The sequence below is a fragment of the Geotrypetes seraphini genome, chromosome 2 (assembly GCF_902459505.1).
Source record: "Geotrypetes seraphini chromosome 2, aGeoSer1.1, whole genome shotgun sequence".
Classification (NCBI taxonomy): domain Eukaryota; kingdom Metazoa; phylum Chordata; class Amphibia; order Gymnophiona; family Dermophiidae; genus Geotrypetes; species Geotrypetes seraphini.
In genome coordinates this window covers 42,770,606-42,792,612 of record NC_047085.1, presented here as the reverse complement: position 1 = coordinate 42,792,612, position 22,007 = coordinate 42,770,606, and the positions used below count along the sequence as shown (strand labels likewise).

The following is a 22,007-nucleotide window of genomic DNA, read 5'->3' as shown; positions in this document are numbered from 1 at the left end:
GATGCCTCTGTATGAGACTCTGGTGAGACCTCATTTAGAATACTGTGTACAATTCTGGAGGCTGCACCTTCAAAAAGATATAAAAAGGATGGAGTCAGTCCAGAGGAAGGCTACTAAAATGGTGTGTGGACTTCGTGATAAGGCATATGGGGACAGACTTAAAGATCTCAATCTGTATACTTTGGAGGAACGGTGGGAGAGGGGAGATATGATAGAAACGTTTAAATACTTACATAATATAAATGTGCATGAGTCGAGTCTCTTTCATTTGAAAGGAAACTCTGCAATGAGAGGACATAGGATAAAGTTCCGGTGTAATCTGAGGAAATACTTTTTTTACAGAAAGGGTGGTAGATGCGTGGAAGAGGTGGTGGAAACAGAGACTGTGTCTGAATTCAAGAGGGCCTGGGATAGGTACGTTGGATCTCTGAGAGAGAGAGAGAGAGAAAAAGAGATAATGGTTACTGTGGATGGGCAGACTAGATGGGCCATTTGGCCTTTATCTGCTATCATGTTTCTATATTTCTATGTTTCTATAAGTAGTGATTTCAAATGCAGGTATTTTCAACTTCTTGCCCTGTGAACCAGCTATCAGCACAGTAGGCACATAGTTAGTAAGTTTCTCAAGATATCTCCAGCTATCCAAAATAAGGACAATGAAGGCCATTGACCTTTTAATGAAGTAAAAATAATATATACTTTTTTATTCTGAACATAGCAGGAATTTGCTAAAATACTACTGAATGCCAACCTTTATTATGTAAAGACAAATCAACCACATGAGGCAGATTTTTTTTTCTTTTTTTGCTTGTGCTCTGGCAAAATAAATAGTTCAAGATAGCAAACATTATCAGCACTGAGCCTGGAAATAAAAAAATACACAGGTAAGAAGTATTTACAACAATGAATGGTTAAACACATTATTGCATTGGAGACAGATATAAATATAGTCAGAGGCTTCCTTTTACCATAGGTGAAGCACAAAAAAGTAATTTTAACAATAAAGAATACTACTATAAAATCCCTACTGTTAAGTAGTACAATAAACAATGGTTATAAAAGACAAATTTAAACATTACAGTACATAGTGCTGTAAAGCATTATAAAGCAAAACACTGAAATTTTGCATACTTTACATTGTAAAAAAAAGTAGCTTGACAGTAGTATGAAAAATAAAAGGGACAAAACACACGCAAGATTAATATCTGTAAAAATATCAATATTAATAAAGCTAAAATAAAAATAAAGCAGCATGCATATCTCAAGGCTCTTCAGTAACTTTTTTCAATAGCTGACATTTTATGATTTACCAATAACATGTAAAATAAAGTGGCCAAACCAAAACTTTCTGTACAGAAACTAATTTTTTAAATGAACATACTACTTTCATCTATATTTCTTCTCTGAAGAAAGTTATTAATTACAATAGAAGGTCCTATAGCCATGAAAAGAGGTTTCGCCCAATAAACACATAGTAACAGACTTTACATTAATTTGTAATTTCCTAACCTGTCAAAACTGCTAACAAAAATTATGCATCAGTACAGACCTGTTTTCTGTCAATATTTTAGAATGTTTGATAGTTTTTGTTTAAAATAGAAAATGCTGTATGGATATGTAATTCAAAACAATTTTCCTTGACCCAATAATACATGATTATCAAAATCTCCATTTTAAAAGTAATCTACTGCATTAATTTGGTTTCATTAGTTTTAGTAATAAACTTGTTCCAGAGACTTGGGATGAACAAATGCATACAGTATATTCACTTGAATTTTCCTCCTCCTTGCTTAATTATGTCTATTACTGTACAAATATCAATGGGATTACTAATTAGCAAAACAGAGCCACCTCTGATTTGTAGCTTGAAAATTCCAAGAACATGGGGTTCATAATACAACAAAGCCTATCAAGGCTATATTTTTTTGTAAAAAGGTTGCAGATTTTTGTACAGTAGAATTTTAACTTCTATCCAGTGTGTGCAATAACTTTCAAGGTATGTGCAGAACCTGATAAATAAAACACGTAGAATGATCAATTAAATTACTGTTCTAAGAACTTTTACTCTGTAAAATGTTTGGTCACTCAAAGCTATAAGCTTAATCACGTATCAAAGAACACAGGCAATAAAGCCTATCTTACTAGAACATACTGAGCTAGACAAAATGTAAGAGGACTTGAAATCTAGTGGTCATCGAACTCCCTCAAAATAGGTCTAGCTAAGACAGCAGATGCCTGTCACAATGTAATAGAGTAAAAATGTATTAAAATGTGACTTTTTTTTTTTTTACAAGTTTTTCAACAATGTTCTATTTACAATGTAGAAATTCCTCCAAATGTTAACTTTGGCACACCACTTAAGGTTAATTCCTTTTGTTCCAAGGGGTGGTTTGTGTGTTCTGCATGTGCATTCATAGACCACTTGGTTTCATGAAGGATAGGCCCATTTCACAGTAAATCTGATATTTCACACTTTACAGCTGCTCCTCTTCACCACTTTGTACAACTATTAAAGAGAAAATATGCATAAGTTACTAAAAATGAGGAAAAAAATCCTTTTTATGGATAAAAAGGCAAAATTACTTACCTTTAGCAGGTGTTCTCCAAGTACAAGACGACAGATATTCTTACACTTGGGTGATGTCATCCCGAAAGAGCCCGATGCAGGCGCTGCCCAGTGTACTATAGCTTTAAGAGGCTTTTGGCAGTGGCCCCACCGCACATGTGCAAGTGCCTTCCCATCTGACTTGCAAACGTGGGACCCTCAGTTACATAAAATACCTAAAAGAAAATTCAACTCCAAAGCGAGATGGGAGAGGTGTATGGATACCTGTCCTTAGAGAATACCTGCTACAGGTAAGTAACTTTGCTTTCTCTGAGGACAAGCAGGACAGATATATCATTACACCTGGGAATCCCTAGCTACCAGGCTCACAGAAAATAACAGTACTAGGTCAATAGTCTCCTGCAAAGGCAAGACTAATTGGATCCAATCAACCTTAAACTACATAAAAACAGACTGTAGAGGTGCAGTCTAGAACACAATAAAAAAGGGCCTAGGTGGGTGGAGTTGGATTCTAGACACTGAACAATTCTGCAGGACTGTCTGACCAAATCGACTGTTGTGTTGGGAATTATGCTCAAGGCAGTAATGAGAAGTGAATGTGTAAACAGAAGACCACGCTGCAGTTTTGCAGATCTAAATGGCGGCTGACCTCATGTGGGCTACTGATACAGCCATGGCTCTGACATTGTGAGCCATGACCTGGCTCCTCAAGGCTCAACCCAGCCTGGGCATAAGTGAAGAAGACGCAATCTGTTAGCCAACTGGATAAAGTGTGCTTACCAATGACTGTCCCTGATCTATTGGGACCAAAAGAAACAAAAAGTTGGGTGGACTGTCAATGGGCTTTAGTCTGCTCCAGATAGAAGGCTAAGACTTGATTGCAGTCCAAGGTGTATAGCACACCTTCACTAGGATGGGCATATGGTTTGGGAAAGAAGAGACCCCCCCTCGTTCTGTGTGATGAGGCTCAGTAAACAGTCTAATCTCAATAGTTCTTTGTAGGACAGTTCCAGAAGATGGAACCATACCTGCCTCAGCTAGTAGGATACGATTAAAATCACACATACAGGAGACCTTTCCCCACACACACAAACTACGCAGGCAGAAGACATCATCATATGATCTGAATCTGGAGCAGTACTGAGGGACTTTGTTGTTGAGGTAAGTAGCAAAGAGATTTACACCTAGATCGGCTAGGCAGCTAACTTTAGGGCATATTTTATAGAATTGGGGTCTTTATGAATACCTGGGTGCAGATGCTAGGCTATTCAGCAGGACACTCAGCACTCTCTCTACTACTCTCTCCCCTTCCATCTGTCACATCCAATCTATCACTTTCCAGTGCAACATATTCATTGGGGATCTAACTCAAGGGCTTCAAGGCAAGGTAACCTTATTCGCTGATGACGCCAAACTATGCAATATAGTAAACGGCTATAATCTACAGGATGCTATGGAGCAAGACCTGCGTACTTTAGAAAAATGGTCCTTGATCTGGCAGCTTGGCTTCAACGCCAAGAAATGTAAGGTCATGCATCTCGGTAACAGAAATCCTTGCAGAACCTACACCCTGAATGGAGAAACTTTAACAAGGACTACAGAAGAACGAGACTTGGGAGTGATCATCAGTGCTGACATGAAGGCAGCCACTCAGGTGGAGAAGGCTTCATCTAAAGCACGGCAGATGATAGGTTGTATCAAGAGAAGCTTCGTCAACAGGAAACCTGAAGTCATGATGCCATTGTACAGAGCCATGGTGAGACCTCATCTGGAATACTGTGTGCAATTCTGGAGGCCACATTACCGTAAGGATGTGCTCAGAATTGAATCGGTTCAGCGGATGGCCACCAGGTTGGTCTCGGGGCTAAAGGGTCTCCCGTACGAAGAAAGATTGAGCAAATTGCAGCTCTACACTCTCGAAGAGCGTAGGGAGAGGGGAGACATGATTGAGACTTTTAAGTACATCACGGGACGGGTCGAGGTGGAAGAGGATATCTTTCTTCTCAAGGGACCCTCGACCACAAGAGGACATCCGCTCAAACTCAAGGGAGGGAAGTTTCGTGGAGACGCCAGGAAGTACTTCTTCACGGAGAGAGTGATTGAGCATTGGAACAAGCTTCCAGTGCAGGTGGTCGAGGCACGCAGCATCCCAGACTTCAAGAACAAATGGGATACCTATGTGGGATCCCTACGAGGTCATGCCAAGGGATAGGGTCACTAGGACTTGAATTGGCGGGTCAGTAGAATGACAGTACAATTATTGTACTTTAGGGGTCAGTAGACTTAAGAGGGTGGGTAAATGGTGTGGGCAGACTTGATGGGCTATGGCCCTTATCTGCCGTCATCTTTCTATGTTTCTATGTTTCTAACTGTCTCTGATGTCTTCAAACATAGAAACATACAAATATGATGGCAGATAAAGGCCAAATGGCCCTTCCAGTCTGCCCATCCACAGCATCCTCTATTTCCTCCTCTCCCTATGAGATTCCACCTGCCTGTCCCATCACCTCCTTTGTGCGTAACTCTATGGACTTATCTCAGCTTTGTCAGATTGAGATACCGATGGAATTGCAAGACAATGTCTTGCTAGTTACTAAGGACATTGTTTCGCTCTATACGAGCATACCCCAGTTTGAAGAGATGCATATCCTTCAACACTTTTTTGTCTACATCTAATCTAGTTGGTAATCGTCTACCTTTTACTCTCTATGGCTAACTTTGTGATCAGGAAGAACTATTTCAAATATGGGGACATATTTTTTACAAAAGAAGGGTATAGCTATGGGGGCCACTATGGCCCCTTCTATCGCATGCCTTTTTATGGCAGCATTTGAGGAGCAGTATGTATATCCCTTTGTGTTTTTCCCCAGGGTCCTTAGCTGGAAAAGATATACTGTATAGATGATATTTTTGTCATTTGGGTAGGGTCTCGGTCCGAACTATATGAATTTTCAACTTATCTTAATCACTGTGACACTAACATCCAATTTACTATTACTAGTCATCCCATGGAGGTGAACTTTTTAGATATACGGCTGAGTTATCATGCTGGTAAATTTGAGACATCTATTTTTCGTAAGGAGACTGACACCAATTCTATGTTACATTACCGCAGTTATCATCCTCAGTCTCTTCCTAACAGCATTCCTACAGGTCAAATGTTAAGACTAAAACACCTATGCTCTTCTGAACTGGATTTTAAAAAACAGGTCTCTGAGATGACCTGCAAATATTGTTACACGGGCCACCAAACGTACATCTTGTGATGCTCGTGAATGGTTATTGCTTCCTAAATCTTATGATAAAGTTTCCGATCACCTTGTGACTTGTGTCCTACCTTTTTCCCCCTTGTCTGCTCCCCTCCAAAATATCATCATTCATTACTGGCACTTACTGGGTCTCCACCCTGAATTCAGGAAGAGACCTAGATTTGCCTTCAAACATGGTAGAAATTTAGGGGAACGTCTGAAGCATCACACTAATCACAATATTGCTAACATTCAAGGGACCACATCGATCAATGCCAACATAGTCCCCAGAACTTGGAGATACAGCCAGGCTGTCAGAACCGGGGTGGTCAAATGGTCCCTGATAACTAGCTGAAGTTTCTCCTGACAGGACACGGGCAGGAACACCTTGTGGGGCTTGTAAATATTGTCAGTTCTCTATGAATGTTCATAGGATTCATATTCCTAATGTCAACATTGATTATGAATTGAGATTCAAAACTGCCTGCAATTCAGCTCAAGTGCTCTATGGGATTTTTGCCCCTGCAGCAAGTTATATATTGGACAGACGAAGAAAGCTGTAAAGATCCGCATTGCTGAACATCTAAGTTGCATTAGAACCAATAAAACTGGCTCCTCTTTAGTGGAACATTGAGGCCAAGCAAATCATCTGCTAACAGAGTTGAGATTTTGTGTAATAAAACAGTTCTGCCCTAAGAATGGAGGGAATATATCTCAGCTTCTCACCTACCATGAACAGCATTTAATTTTTGCATGGGACGCTGTTAGCCCTCATGGGCTTAACAGGGAAATTGAGTGGCTTACATTACATTGAACTGTATGCGTGTTTTAATCAGATTTTTTTAGAGTTTTCATGTTGTGAAAGTCACTGTCCTGTGTGCTGTTACATTTTTATTCCCAGCCTCACTGATCATCTCACCTGAGCTACTGACGTCAGCTCTCTCTGTGTGTTTAAACTTCACTTCCGTTGTGAGTGATCATGTGATTCCAACTGGCTGAACACACATTGCTGTTCTTGGCTATGTGCTGTCTCTGCTCTCCACCCGGTAAGGAAGTTCTAACATTTGTTTTAAGTTTAGTTGTAATTAAAGTTTGAAACTGCTTTTCAGTTTGAGTTTTTTTGCTCATACAGCTTTTTCTGTGTGCTTTCATTTTTTTCAGCGTTATCTTCCTCTTGAGTTTCTCGAAACACGATCTGTGTTGAGGATGCAGTGTGTGGATTTACTGTTTTACATGGATTATATGAATGAAGGATTATGGATTTGAAGTAATTTATTTTGAGGTGGATCTTTCCTGCACCTAAGGGTAAGAATGAAATATAATGTTCTCAAAGTACATTCTGATAATAGTAGGAGGGGATAAGAGATTTTAATATATTTAATATTATTTATTATAGAGTGAATCCCTGACAAAGCTGAGGCGAAACATGTCGGGTCCAACTGCAAATCACCAAATTACAAAGAAGCGAATACTATTATAAGGTAAGTGAAAAGTTAAAATCAAAACTTAAATTTAAAAAATAAAAAAAAATAAAAAAGTGGAGTAATTGAGAACTTCATGTTGAAAGTTATATTAATGGATAAAGCTATAAAGCTTTTGACCAGTGAAGATTTGCACAAGCTCCCCAATGAATAATATCATAACGGACAGAGGAGTGGTGGTGGTTCTGAGGTCTATGGCGTAACAGCTAATATGATTGTGATATATGCGACGTTTACAATTAATGCAAAATGCAGCAGTCAGACTAATCTTTGGGCTAAAGAAATTCGATAACGTGACACCCTACTACCAGCAATTGCATTGGCTACCAATAGAAGCACGCGTAAAGTTTTAAGTTTGCCTGCTTCTGCTTCAAAGCACTATATGGACTTGCCCCTAAATATATAACTGACCTTTTCTCCTTCTCAGCCAACAGACATAAGAGAAGCTCACATTCCAACTTCGTTTCCCCCCAGTTAGAGGTTGCAAACTGAAAAAACACCATGAACACCTTCTCTCACATCAAGCAGCATTATGGGGCAAAGATCTAGAACAATTGCTTTCACCCACTACTTATGAGGAATTCAGGAAGCATCTAAAAACACACCTGTTCCTAAAGTATCTAGACAACTGACCCACTCATCTCTTTCTCCTCAATAATGATTACCTTGTCCTATTAATCACTTTCTCCCCAACACTGTTTTTCTTGTCCTATTAATCACTTTCTTCCACCTCTCTTAAGTTCAATCAATTTGTACCTTCGCTTAATCTTTTGTAAACCGCATAGAACTTCACGGTACTGCGGTATATAAACTGTTATTATTATTATTATATGAGAAATGTAAGAGATGGAATGAGAAGACATTATCTTAGAGTATCTTTTGAAGGGTTGCTGGAACGCTTTAAGTGAAGATTTAAGCCATTCTCTGATAATATTGAACAGTGGAGCTAATTAATAACGCCATTGCACTTCCTGCATCAGTGCCCCCCGGCTTGGAAATTACATGAGCTTCTATGAACTTACAAGATCTATCAAGCTAAGTAGTTTTTTTACTATATACATACATTGTCCAAGTTATGTTCTCGTAATGGAGGCAGGGAGGGCTGTGCAATGAAGTAAGGAGTTGAACATCTTTTAGCCCTTCACTGGCATATTTGAATGTTCACGTCACTGAGCACATAATTAATTATTTAACTTAATCATGTCATTTTATAAGATATTATTAAAGCCACACAATTGCAGGATCTGCAGGGCAAGGAAGAGGCACTGTGGATCAATTTGGAAAGAGGAAATGGTAAATATATTTACATTGGTGTGATATACAGGCCTCCTTCACAGATGGAAGAAGTGGACAGAGATTTAATAGTAGACATTCAGAATATATCTAAAAAAGGGAAGTTTTACTAATAGGTGATTTTAACATGCCAGATATTGATTGGAGAATCCCTATTGCAGGGTCTTCTAGAAGTAGGGAGATTCTAGATTCTCTACAAGGAGATCTGTTCCAGCAGTTGATAATGGAACCCATGCGGGATGGGGTCATACAGGACTTAGTGCTTACAAATGGGGAAAGTGTTTCTGATGTTACAGTGGGTGATTATCTGGCATCCAGTGATCACTGCATGGCATGGTTTCATATTGAGATGAGTATACAGAGGGATCATTCAAAAGTAAAGGTACTAGACTTTAAAAATGAACTTTGGTTGGGGGATTATGTCAAAGAATTGTTCTCTGAATATGAACATCTGGAAGAAGTAAAAATGCAATGGGCAAAACAAAGGAGTTATGTAAAGGTGACAGACCTTTTTGTGAGGCAAGTAAGTAAAAGTAAGAGGGCCACTTGGTTCTCAAAAGTAGTAGCTGAGAAGGTAAGGAATAAGAGGTGAGCTTTCATAAACTACAAAAGATCGCAGAAAGAGGAAGACAGGCAAAAATATCTGGAAAAAGAGGCTGGTCGAGTAGTCAGGAAAGCAAATATACAAATGGAAGAAAAAAATAGCTGATACGGTAAAACAGGGAGACAAAATATTTTTTAGATATATCAGTGATAGAAAGAAGTGCAAAAGTGGCATTGTGAGACTCAAAGGTGAAGGGGAGAAATATGTAGAAGCTGATTAAGAAAAGGCCGAATTGTTTAACAAATATTTCTGTTCTGTGTTCACAGCTAAAGTGCTGGGAGCAGGACTGTAGAAGACAAACACGAATAGGGATAGAGTAATGGTAAACTCTGATCGATTTTTAGATGATTGTGTTTGTGAAGAGCTAGCTAAATTACAGGTAGACAAGGCAATGGGGCCAGATGGTGTACATCTGAGGATGTTGAAGGAGCTTAGGGAAGTTCTGGTGGCTCCGCTGACTGACCTTTTCAATGCTTCTCTAGAGTCGGGAGTGGTATCAGAGGACTGGAGAAGGGCGGATGTGGTCCCTCTACACAAAAGTGGAAGTAAGGAATTACAGGCCAGTAAGTCTTGACATCTGTGGTAAGCAAATTAATGGAAACACTTTTAAAACAGAGAATGGTCAAGTTTCTGGAATTCTGTGGATTACAGGACCAGAGGCAACATGGATTCACTAGAGGTAGGTTTTGTCAGACAAATCTGATCAATTTCTTTGACTGGGTGACCAGAGAATTGGATAGAGTGAGTGCACTAGATGTGGTGTATTTAGATTTTAGCAAAGCCTTTGACAGTGTTCCACAGAAGTTTAATAAATAAACTGAGTGCTCTCGGGATGGGCCCAAAAGTGACAGGCTGGGTCAGGACGACAGAGGGTAGTGTACAATTCTGGAGACCGCACCTTTTAAAACATATAAAAAGGATGGAGTTGGTCAGAGGAAGGCTACTAAAATGGTGCGTGGGAGTGTGTGGTGCAGTGGTTAGAGCTACAACCTTGGCACCCTGAGGTTGTGGGATAAAATCCCGCACTGTTTCTTGTGACCCTGGGCAAGTCACTTAATCCCCATTGCCTCAGGTACATTAGATAGAGTGGGAGCCTGCTGGACAGTTAGGGAATAATGCTCGAGTACCTGAATAATTAGTAATCTGTATACAATTGTTGGATATGCAGAATATAACTTATAAAAAATAAAAATAAGGTGTATGGTGACAGACTTAAAGATATGTATAATTTGGAGGAAAGGTGGGAAAGGGGAGATATGATAGATATGTTTAAATACCTTCGTGGCATAAATGCACATCAGTCAAGTCTCTTTCATTTGAAAGGAAGCACTGGAATGAGAGGGCATAGGATGAAGTTAAGAGGCTCAGGAGGAGTAATATAAGGAAATACTATTTTACAGAAAGGGTGGTAGATGCATGGAACAGTTTCCCGGAAGAGGAGGTAGAGACAGAGACTGTGTCTGAATTCAAGAAAGCGTGGGATCTCTTGGAGAGAGGAAGAGATAATGGTTACTGCGTGGGCCATTTGGCCTTTATCTGCCATCATGTTTCTATGTTTCTTTTCCAAGCTGAAACACTCTAACCTCTTTTGTCTTTCCTCATAAGAGAGGAATTCCATCCCCTTTATCATCTTGGTTGCTCTTCTTTGAACCTTTTCTAGTACCGCTATCATCTGTGCCCCTGGCTAGATATTTCTGGCAGTCCTTCTGGTTTTTGGTCAGTTGGAGCAGTTCCGCGGCCTGCTCTAGTGGAAGAATATTTGCAAAGTCTAGGATACTATATACATAGAACTGTAAGTAAATGCTCATGTAAAGCTGGTAATCCTGAATGCAGGGGACTAGCATCAAGGCCTGATAAACCTTTCTCCCAAAGAGAGTCCAGGGTTTGGGCCTCCCTGTCTGGGGTGCCAAAGCATGAGACTCGGAACTCCTAGCCCTTTTAAGAGTGCATTCTATCACCAGGAAATGGTGCATCAACTGAATCCAAAACATGGAATCTTTTGGATCCAAAACATGGAATCCACCTTCTTTGGTGCCACCTGCACAGACAGGGTTCTCCCAATTCTTCATTTGTGCGTTTTGGAGAATTTTGTGTCCTGAGCGACAATGGTCCAGATGAAATTAAATGCTGCAAAGACTAAGCTTTTATGGCTTGGTCCAAAGTTAGATTCTATCCCTTCTGCTGTGATCTTAGGAGAATCTTCGAAAATTGAGTTTTCCTCGTTAATACTAGGTATTGTTATCGATTCTTCACTTACATTTAAGGACCAACTAAACTCGCTTATTAAAAAGTGTTTTTTCACTCTCCATGCTCTGAGAAGAGTGAGAGCACTTTTTCACCAACAACACTTCTCTGTATTGGTTCAATCAATCATTTTGTCAAGGCTGGATTACTGCAATTCAATGTATTTGGGTCTTTCAAAGGTCAGTCTGCAGAGACTTCAATTAATACAGAACACTGCAGCTAAACTTATTTTCGGTAAGAGTAAATTTGATCATGTAACCCCTTTGCTCAAGGAATTACATTGGCTTCTAGTGTATCTCAGAATTCAATTTAAGTGCATTTGTATTACATTTAAGATCCTGTTTGGCATTTTGCCACTTTGATTCCTTTAGACTTGAATGTTCATAGATCTCATCTTGCCAGAAGTTCTCAAAAATTAAAACTTACATTTCCCTCTCTCAGTGGTAAAAACAGAACCTTTAAGAGATTTAGTTATTCTTTTGCTTTTAAATTAACCGAATTCTGAAATGCTTTACTGCTTACATTAAGAAGTTTAAATTCTTTTGATTTATTCTGGAAAATTCTGAAAACTTTTTTATTTGCTAAACATTTTGGAAATTAACTATTTCAGTCTACTTTTTCTTGTCAAATTTATGTATTATGTTTTACATTATTGTAAACCGAGTCAAGTTCCTCTTGGTTGATGACACGGTCTATAAAACTAAGTTTTAGTTTAGTTTAGTGAAATTGTCACAGCATCTCTGGGCGGAGAATAAAACTCTAGAACTTGGAACAATTTAGTCCTAGGTTTGTCCTTCGATTCCAACTTAAAGGAAATGGCATCATGTTGAGAGGGGTCCAAGGGTATGCCACAGAACATCTACTCTGAGAGACCTCCTTCATGCCAGACTCAGTAAAATAATCCTGATGGATCTCTTGAAGCTGCCCCTGTCTTGACTGTCTGGGCGATCATCCAGGGAGCCTCCTTTCTTGTCGTCAAGTGGAGTTACTAGTGCATGGGGTGGCACAGACACTGGTGCAAGCCTGCTAACTCTTCCCTCATCATGGCCTGGAACTGGTCATCGAGGACAGACATCGGTAAAGCCAGGGCCAGTATTGGTGTGGAGACAGCCTGCTGAGTTGTTGGTGCCATACTGGAAGTAAGATCCCAGGTAGAAAATGACACGGTGACAAAATTCATCACCGTTCCCGTCCCCGCAGATAACCGCGGGAAACCATCTTCATGTCATTCTTTAAGGAGAGAGGGAAGAATCAGAGTATGAATGGCCACAACCACTAACCCACAAGCTTTGCTTTGAAGAATGCTGGTGTAGAAGGACTGAGGTTGAAATAGACACAAGAAAACGACATGGGATTATTTCCCACGGTTATCCGCGGGGACAGGAACGGTGACTAATTTTGTCACCGTGTCATTCTCTAGGCTGTATGGTGGAGCAGTCCTGGCGGGGCCAGCACTTCTTGAATAACAAGCTCCTGGCACCATGCAAAGGGGACTAATATTGATGCTTCTTAGTCTTTGCCCAATAATGCACATCAGGGTCTCTTGGTTCTGAAGAGAATACTGTTGAATCCATGTGCATCTTTGGTGACAGATCCAATGCAGATTGGTTCCACTACTAGTGCCTAACATGAAGGGAGGTGGAGACCTCCTCAATGACTGTACACTTACATTATCAGACAGTGCCCTGGCAGCCATCTGGGTTGGTGCTTCCAATGCAGATGGACTAGATGCCAAGGTTCCAAAAAGTTTCCTTTGGCAGTCCAGATGCGCTGTGTTCTTTTTTGCATTTTTAAACATAGAACACAGTTAGATGGGTCATGGTCATGCCTCAAGCACCCCACACACTAATTGTGTGTATCAATATTGGATATCACCTGATTGCACTGGGTGCATCTCTTGAAGCCACTAGGGGTCTTCTGGGACATGGTAATAAGAACCACAGCTAAATCAAAAGGCTCAATGGTGAAGCAAAAGAGGGGATAATCTTAAATTGAGCTTGGTGCTCTGGTCTAAGATGGCCATGAAAAATAAAACTGAAAATGCCTAAAATGATAAGAAAATATAAGGGACTACAGGAAAAAAATAACCAAGGAAGCAAAAATACTCCCATAGGAGGGCACAATCTCCAAAAGGAGATCAGCCAGACACAACCTCCCTGCTCCACAGAAAAGGCAAGACTGAAGGGAAGATTCTCAAAGCTTTGTGGTAAAAACTGATGGGCAGCTGTCCTAAGCTGTTCTTGTAATGATTTTAAAAAGGCGAGTCATTCTCCAAAAACAGCACATGCAAATGAGGTTCATGGAGCAGAGCATAGGCTCGCTAAATTTACTTGAGATGAGTCGCTGGTGGTAGCAATCATCATATTCGCAGAATACACCCGCATATAAAAAATAAAAAAAAAATCGAAGCTTGGCAAGAGAGATGCCCACTCTCTCCCGCCATGCTCGCACAACTTCCACATCCACCCCTGGCATCGGGAGAGATGCCCACTCTCTTCCACTGCGCTCCCACAACCTCCATACATCTACCCCTGGCAGCAGAAAAAATGCCCACTCTCTCCCAAGCTTGTACAACCTTTGGACACGCATCCCTGGCAGTGGGAGAGATGCCCACTCTTTTCTGCCGTGCCCAATCCCCAGACTCTACTCCCCACCGCAGCAGGAATGATGCCCACTCCCTCCTGCCTTCACCCAACCCCCTCTGACAATTCCCCCTGTGCCCCCTCCAACCTCTCTGCCCCCCCCCCCCACCTTATTCAGGAAGTCCGGTCGGAGGATGCCTACTCTCTGGCTGGCAGGCCTTCCCCTTCCCGGTGCATCCTGGGATGCGCTGGGGAGGGTACCAAGGCTCTGACTGGCCCAGGTTTCTTAAGGTCTCTCTTGTGGGAGGGGCCTTAGGCATCTGAGCCAATCAGAGAAGTTGTGCAAGCTTGGCGGGAGAGAGTAGGCATCTCTCCCGCTGCCAGGGGTGGGTGTCCGGAGGTTGTGTGAGCTCTGCAGGAGAGATTGGGCATTTCTCCTGCCAATATTCAATTTGGGGTTTGTTTGGGGTTTTTTTATGTGTGTTGCTGTTCTGAGCTATCAAACCTTACTCTCCTGTCAGTTCCTTAGCCAATCAGCGCTCAAGCACAGATTAAAAATTAATGACCTCGTTGTACTACATTTGCATGGCAGTATCGGAGATTGCTAGAAAACTCGGAAAAAACCACGGTAAGCTGTTTTAATAATAAATACATGCACGCTAAACTGGCTGGAACCAGTTTAGCGAGCACGTTAAAGGCACCTTTTAGCTTTGAGAATCTTTCCCTGATGGCTCTGTGCTTATATGGGAAGGCAAGCACTCACACATACGTGGTGAGGTCACTGCTAAAGCCTCTTAAAGCTATAGTGCACTGGGCAGCATCCGTACCAGGCTCCGTTGGGATAACATCACCCAAGTGTAAAAATCTGTCCTGCTTGACCTCGGAGGAAAATTTCTTATTTAATATAAATTACATCAAGCATTTACCTACTTTTCTATTGTTCTTTCTGTTCATCATCCTAAAATGAAAATGGCTGCACACAGTTGCCCTAATTCTAGAAAGTTGCATGCCCAAATTTCTGACTAGCATGCAATTTATAGAATAAGGTCAGTTGTGTGCAAAAAGTCATAGATTAATTAGATGCTAAGTGATCTTAACCAATTATTTGCTCTAATTGGTGCTAATTGGCAGTTATATGCAAAACTGAACTTTAGTATTCTATAAGTTGTATACTCAAATTCCATAGCACACAGCTCCAAGGGGAGCATGGACATGAGTGGGTCAAGGGCGTGCCAGGCAGTTACAGTGTGGATTATAGAATATTAGCATTTATGCACCTGCTTACAGTTATGTATGAGCATTTACACCTGCCATTTGGTTGGCATAAGTGTTAGCACCTAAAGTTAGGTGCATAAATGCAAATTTATGCTAGCATTACTCTTGGAGAATTCTGCATAACTGTGCAAGGCAGAATTAGTGCAGAATTCCCCCACCCTGCAAAACACAGAGAATTCTGCTCAGGGCTAGAATCAGGTCTTTCTCCCTCCCCTCCTTCATAAAGATTGCGCAGCAAAAGGAGGAGGAAGTGACTTGATGTGCAATGGTTCATTTCTTCTGCCTCCTGCTGTGCATTCTCTGCCAGGGAAAGGAACCAGCTCCAGGAGTACAATGAAGTAGCGGGACAGAGAAATGTGAATGTGTCATTTGAGAGGGTGGGAAGGGGGACAGACAAAAGCGAGTATGCCATTAGGAAGGATAAAGGAGGATGAGGCTTGATGAGGAAATTCTGTGTAAAAATGCTAGAAACTACAGAATTTTGCATATAATTCCCCCATGCAACTATGCTTAGTGTGCATCATCCTGGTGTGTAACTTCAGACAATCTATTGAGAATTACCTCCTATATTACATTACATTAGAGATTTCTATTCCGCAATTGCCTTGTGGTTCAAGGCGGATTACAAAAGAAGATATCTGGTAATTTCTAGAGGAGATAAAGAGTAGATAAGGTTGCTATTTGATCACAGTTTATAAGTACTTTAAAGTTAGACTATGAATCACTGATATACAGTAATATACACATAAAAGGGAAGACTTATTCTCAGTAGTTCAAGATAAGTTATATTCAGGTACAGTAGTTATTTAAAAAAATACAATTTTAAATAGAATGTTTGAAATTGAAAAAAGAACACTTTATAGTTGGGGAATTAAATCTATTCCATAGATTATTCCCCTCTGCTTGCAAGCACAAACTGGGATTCTCAGTTTTGACTGATACTGAATCTGTGGCTGAAATCTGTCATTTGGTTTTGACTGAAACTAAAGCGATCCAGTAGATCCCCAAGTCACCCCCCCACACACACACACAAACAAGCTCTACCCTCCAACCACTTGTAGGCCCTTCCTGGGCCCACCTATAGAAGACCTCTTGGTCTACACTTCCCTCTCTGATCAAGAACAATAACGTGTCGCTCTGTCCCATGCCGGATCCACAGTCAAAATTACTGTTGCAGGAGGTCCCAGCAGCTATTTTTAGATATTGGGAGGAACAATCCCAATTTATGGCTAAAACCATATTTCAAACTGAAATTCAGTTGGCTTCTTCCTGCAAGCAATCTGAGTTAATCAAAACAGTCATTATAATTAGTTGCTAGCCAGATTGCAAATGCAAAGCATCCAAGACTGGACTTCTGACTCTTTGGCTGCTAAAGCAGTAGCGGAATGCCAAAACCCAGTCAAGCTTTTTCAAATTACTCCCCCTCTTTATTCAGAATCATTGACTCCTGGTAGCCTATTGTATTCAACATAAGGTCTTGACTCTTACAGAACTCTATCTACAGGAATTCCTACATATTTATCTTTTTCATAATCCAATAAAGCTTCTCCCAACTTCTCAGATCACTGAATAACCATTGACTACATATCCCCTTGGCATCACCTGCAAGGCTTTGCTTCACTAGGTTATTTGGCTTTTTACTATGTAGCTTCAGTCTTACAGAACTCGCTTTCACCCACTCTGATTTGAGCTTTCATTTCCTAAATTCAAAGCAGCTCTCAAGATCCACTTATTTAAAACTACATATGGAGATATATGTTAAGTTGCCAGTACTGGGCATCTGTAGATGTTTTATTCAGGGTGAATGTTAGTAATGTGTAGCTTTATTTAATAGTGTAGTTTTCTTGACAGTGGTGTACCTAGGGTATGTGACACCGAGTGCTGATCATTTTTAAACACCCCTCCCTCCCCAATATAGAAAGGGATTGGATTGGAGGAGCACCCCCTAGGACAGGGGTATCCAATGTCGGTCCTCGAGGGCCGCAATCCAGTCGGGTTTTCAAGATTTCCCCAATGAATATGCATGAGATCTATTAGCATACAATGAAAGCAGTGCATGCAAATAGACCTCATGTATATTCATTGGGGAAATCCTGAAAATCCGACTGGACTGCGGCCCTTGAGGACCGACATTGGACACCCCTGCCCTAGGAACTGCACCCGGGGCAAACCATCCCCCACCCTTGGCATGCCACTGCCTGAGGAAGGGGATATTGGTCTCCAAAGGTTTGTAAAATTGTATTAAAATTAGTCTAATAAAAAGATTACCTTATTTCAATTTTCTATTTATAAATATTTACCAATACAGCTACAATAATACTTTATTCTACAGCAACAACAAAAAAATATATTTTCTACCTTTTGTCATCTCTGGTTTTTGCTTTCCTCATTTTCTGTTCACTCTATTCCATCCAGCGTCCGCCCTCTTTCTCTGTCCCTTCCATTTTTTTCTTTCCGTCTCCACTCCTTCCCCCATGCTCTGGCAAGTCTTTCTCCTTTCCTTCCCTCCTTCCCACCCCAACTCATTCTGTGGTCTCGTATCTGCTACCCTTCCTCCATGCTCTGGGATCTCTCTCCCTCTATGCTGTGGCATCTACTTCTTTCCGTTCTCTGCAAGACCTTCCTTCCCGATGGTCTGGCACCTCAGTTTCCTTTCCTTTCCTTCCCTCTACCCCATGCCCTGGCATCTCTTCCTTCCCTCTCCATGGCCTGGCCTGGCATTTCCTTTCCTTCCCTTCCCTCCATTCCCTATTGTCTGGCATCTGTCTTTCATCTCCTCTCTCTTCCCTGGTCTTCCTTCTCCCTACCTCCCTCTCCCCAATTGGGTGCAGCATTTCCTTCCCCCTTCCCTTCCTTTCTCACCCTGCAGTCGGCAGTGCAATGTTCTCAACTCACTGCTCTTGCTGGTGTCAGGCCTTCCTCTCTGCCAGGTCCTGCTTTCATAGAAACAGAAAGTAGGCGGGACCCAGCAGAGAGGAAGGTCCGATGCCAAAAAGAATTGTGAATGCTGCTGCCACTGCTGGGAAGAAGTTCTTGATGCTAGTGCAGGCCCTCGGAGTTATCGGAGCACCCCCTTATGGGCTGCACCTGGGACAGACCCCCCCCCCATGATATGAAGGATGCTGTCCTATTTCTATCCTGTTTATTATTGGAGTTCCTTTCTTTCTAATTGACTATGGTGCTGTATTTTAGAAATGGCAACATATCAACCTTAAACTATAAACTATCTTTCCAATACATTTCTCTAGGGATATCCTAAAACTTGACTGGACTGTGGGCCCTCTAGTATTGCAGGTCCTCTAGTATTGATGTTTGATACCTTTATCCCAGAGTATGGAATTCCCAGTCCTTGGTTCTGCTCCAGGACAATATAATCTATCTTTCTGTAAGCAACTAAAATGTGGTTGTTCACTGAGGCCTTTGAAAACTGATGGGAGAGTTCTCATATAGTTTGGATTTCAGGATTAAGAAGGTGGTGAGGATAGGGAGTTTGTTTTATAAATTTTGAACCATTGTAATTGTATACATTATTGCTTTTCAGCACAACCTGAATTGTTTAGGAGGTGTTTGCAAATATAGTTCAATCACTTATATTTTCCTTGATAGATTATTGTAATATAGCATACAGTACTTGGGATGTGCAAAGAAGATGTTTAAGAAGCTATAGACAGTAGTGCTGCCCAATTTATGATTCAAATTGATTCACCAATTCACTTTGGGTGAATTGATTCGAATCGATTCATTAAAAAAAAAAACAACAAAAAATTGGCCTTGCCGATTTGGTGGGGGTCATTTGGGAAGTTCATGAGGCTATGCCAGTCGTCTTCAATGCAAGACCTGCGCATCTGTCCGGAGCTCTATTCCACACACCCCTTGCGGGATCCAGTACTTACTTACCCTGCTAGCTCCCCAACTGCACTGCATGTGTTCACCGTCAGGGCTGCGGGCAGCATTAAAAAAACGCTGCCTTTGTGAGCCCCGGAAGCTTTTCCTTTGCTACAGTATCTGACCATGAAGAAGGCTGCCTTTTGAGTGTTAGGGTGGGGTTTGGTTTCCTGCCACGGTTTATGCGCTGTGGAAGTCGGAATTTGTGTGCTGTGCAGAGCAAGGAGCAGGTTCGGGTAGGGCGGAACAGCGGCTAATGGAGAGAACAGTGTTCCACCGACAACTGTCATAGGGTCAGAATGGATGAAAGACATGTTGTGCATCTTTGGGAGAATTCTCGCCTATACAGGGACAGGAAACTGTAGCTGAGTGATAGGCTTCCAGGGCCGCTGAAGGCATCGTGTTTGCTTCACTCGCACTGCCCATGTGACCCCAAGAGTGAAAGTGCAGCGAACAAGAAGAGGATCCTGTGGGGATTGGGAGAATAGAGTTCTGGACCTGTGAGCGGGCCCAGATGAGTGGGACAGGCTGAAGGGAGAGAGATTGACCTGTGGGGACTGGAGCTAGTCAGAGAAACTGCTGGGCCCAGATGAGTGGGACAGGCTGGAGGGAGAGAGATTGACTTGGAATACTGCGTCCAACATTGGTCTCCTTACCTAAAGAAGGATATAAACCTGCTGGAGAGGGTGCAGAGACGAGCAACAAAACTGGTGAAGGGTATGGAGAAACTGGAATACGAGGACAGACTTATAACACTAGGATTGTTCTCCCTTGAGAAAAGGAGACTGCGTGGGGATATGATCGAGACCTTCAAAATACTGAAAGGAATCGACAAAATAGAGCAGAGAAGATTATTTACATTGTCCAATTTGACACGGACTAGAGGACATGTAATGAAGCTATGGGGGGACAGGTTCAGGACTAATGTCAGGAAGTTCTGCTTCACTCAGAGAGTGGTTGACACCTGGAATGCCCTCCCAGAGGAGATTATTGCGGAATCAACCGTCCTAGGCTTCAAGAGCAAACTAGATGCATATCTCCTTAAGAGAGGCATATAAGGATATGGTGGACTATAAATTACGCCAGGTGTACACCTGGCAGGGCCTCCGCGTGTGCGGATCGCCGGACTTGATGGACCGAAGGTCTGATCCGGAGATGGCAGTTCTTATGTTCTTATGACCTGTGGGGACTGGAGCTAGTCAGAGAAACTGCTGGAGTTTGGTTGGGGGGGGGAAGAGGAAATGTTAAAAAGAGACAGCAAGAGAAACTAGTGAGAACAGGACGGGAACAAACAGCAGAGTACTGGGTAAAAATCTGGATTGCATGCTTCCTTGAAAATGATGAAGGATCCGACTGGGAGAGAGATGGATGACAATGGGGTTTAAGGAGGGAAGGAACAGAAAGGGAGAGAAGTTGGACACAATGGATGGTGTGGAGAAGGGGTGGGGGATAGAGATAATGGATAGGAGTATAGTTGGGAAGAGAAAGGGAGAGCTGGTGGACCCTGGGGTGGTGGGAAAGGAAGAAACACTCTTATGAGAGTTGTGTCTAGGATTGCCCCAATGAACTGCAGGCATTGAGTTGGAAGCAGAGATCCGAATCCCGAGTTGTTTGGGGTCGGTGCCCAGCACTCGGTGTCGAAGGCTCGAGATGTTTCAACTTCTTCAGAGCCTTCCCTGACTGCACCAACACGGTCTCAGGTGACATCTGAGCTGAGGATGACTGGCGTCGGCGGCTCATCAGTGTCGGCTCCTTCATGAGACATGGTGGAGACTTCTGTTCAGGTTCTACCAGTATTGAGGGCTCAGACCTGATTGGCACTGGAGGTGTCGACATGGTCGGCATCAGCAGTTGGAATTGCTCCTTTAATTCCTCTTGCAGCAATTCCTTAATCTGCTGCTTAAGAGTAAGCACTGGTACCGCTGACTATTTTGCCAGTACCTTCGGTTCGGCTCTACGCTCCGGCGATGAGGAGGCCGATATAGAGGCACTCACTGATATCGGAGCGGAGCGCTTTTTGGGTCTTCTCGAGGTCGGCAGGACTTGAATCCCTGCTACTTTGAACTAAAACCCTGAGGAGGTGGGGGAAGGCTTCTTAGCTGGCTTACCCAATGATGAGAGTGACACCGCAGATGGCTCCCCTGATGCCGAAAGTTGTGGTGTCGATTTGGATGGCGCCACCGATGCCAAGACCGGTGTTGAGTCTCCTTCCATAGCTGCACTGAAAAGTAGTTTCTGCTGAATGAGGTGGTTTTTAAGGGTCTTCTGCAGGGAAGAACAACGAGAGCAAGTCTCTGGACGGTGCTCAGGCCTCAAGCACTGGAGGCACCAGCGATGTGGATTAGTGACCGAAATGGGCCGAGCACAGTGTCCACACTTTCTAAAACAAGTTTCAAGTTTCAAGTTTATTAAATTATTTGATTAAACGCTTTTCAGGATACAAAGCGTTTTACAAAGAAATAAAATTGGATTTCTTAAATCACAAATACATCGTAAATAAAAATAATTACTTAAAAATTAAAAAACGAACTGGGGTAACAAACACATGGAACAGTAGGAAAGGAGGGAAAAGAAAAAATACAATAAAAAAAAAAAAATAATGTGTTAATCAGATTAGGTTAGAACATAAGGATGATGTGAGAAAAAAATTTGCAAACTTGAAAATCTAAAAAAAAGGGGATATATAATCAGAGTTTAATACAAAACGATGAGATTAGGAATCAACCGAAAAATAAACTTTTAGTTAAAGGCTTCTTTAAAAAGAAAACACTTTAAACTATTTTTGAATTTATTCAAATCTTGTTCAAGTCTTAAATAAAGAGGGAGTGA

The 22,007-nt window shown here is 41.8% G+C and overlaps 1 protein-coding gene across 5 annotated transcripts in view; it reads right to left on the bottom strand.

The window, feature by feature from the left end:
• Positions 1–661: 661 nt before the first annotated feature.
• ZHX1 (zinc fingers and homeoboxes 1) overlaps positions 662–22,007 on the bottom strand; it is a 120,766-nt gene continuing 99,420 nt past the window's right edge. For all 5 annotated transcript variants that reach the window (XM_033933738.1, XM_033933737.1, XM_033933742.1 and 2 more), the window contains one exon: positions 662–2,506. The gene's annotated coding sequence lies outside the window, so the exon portion shown is untranslated. The remainder of the gene's footprint in view (positions 2,507–22,007) is intronic.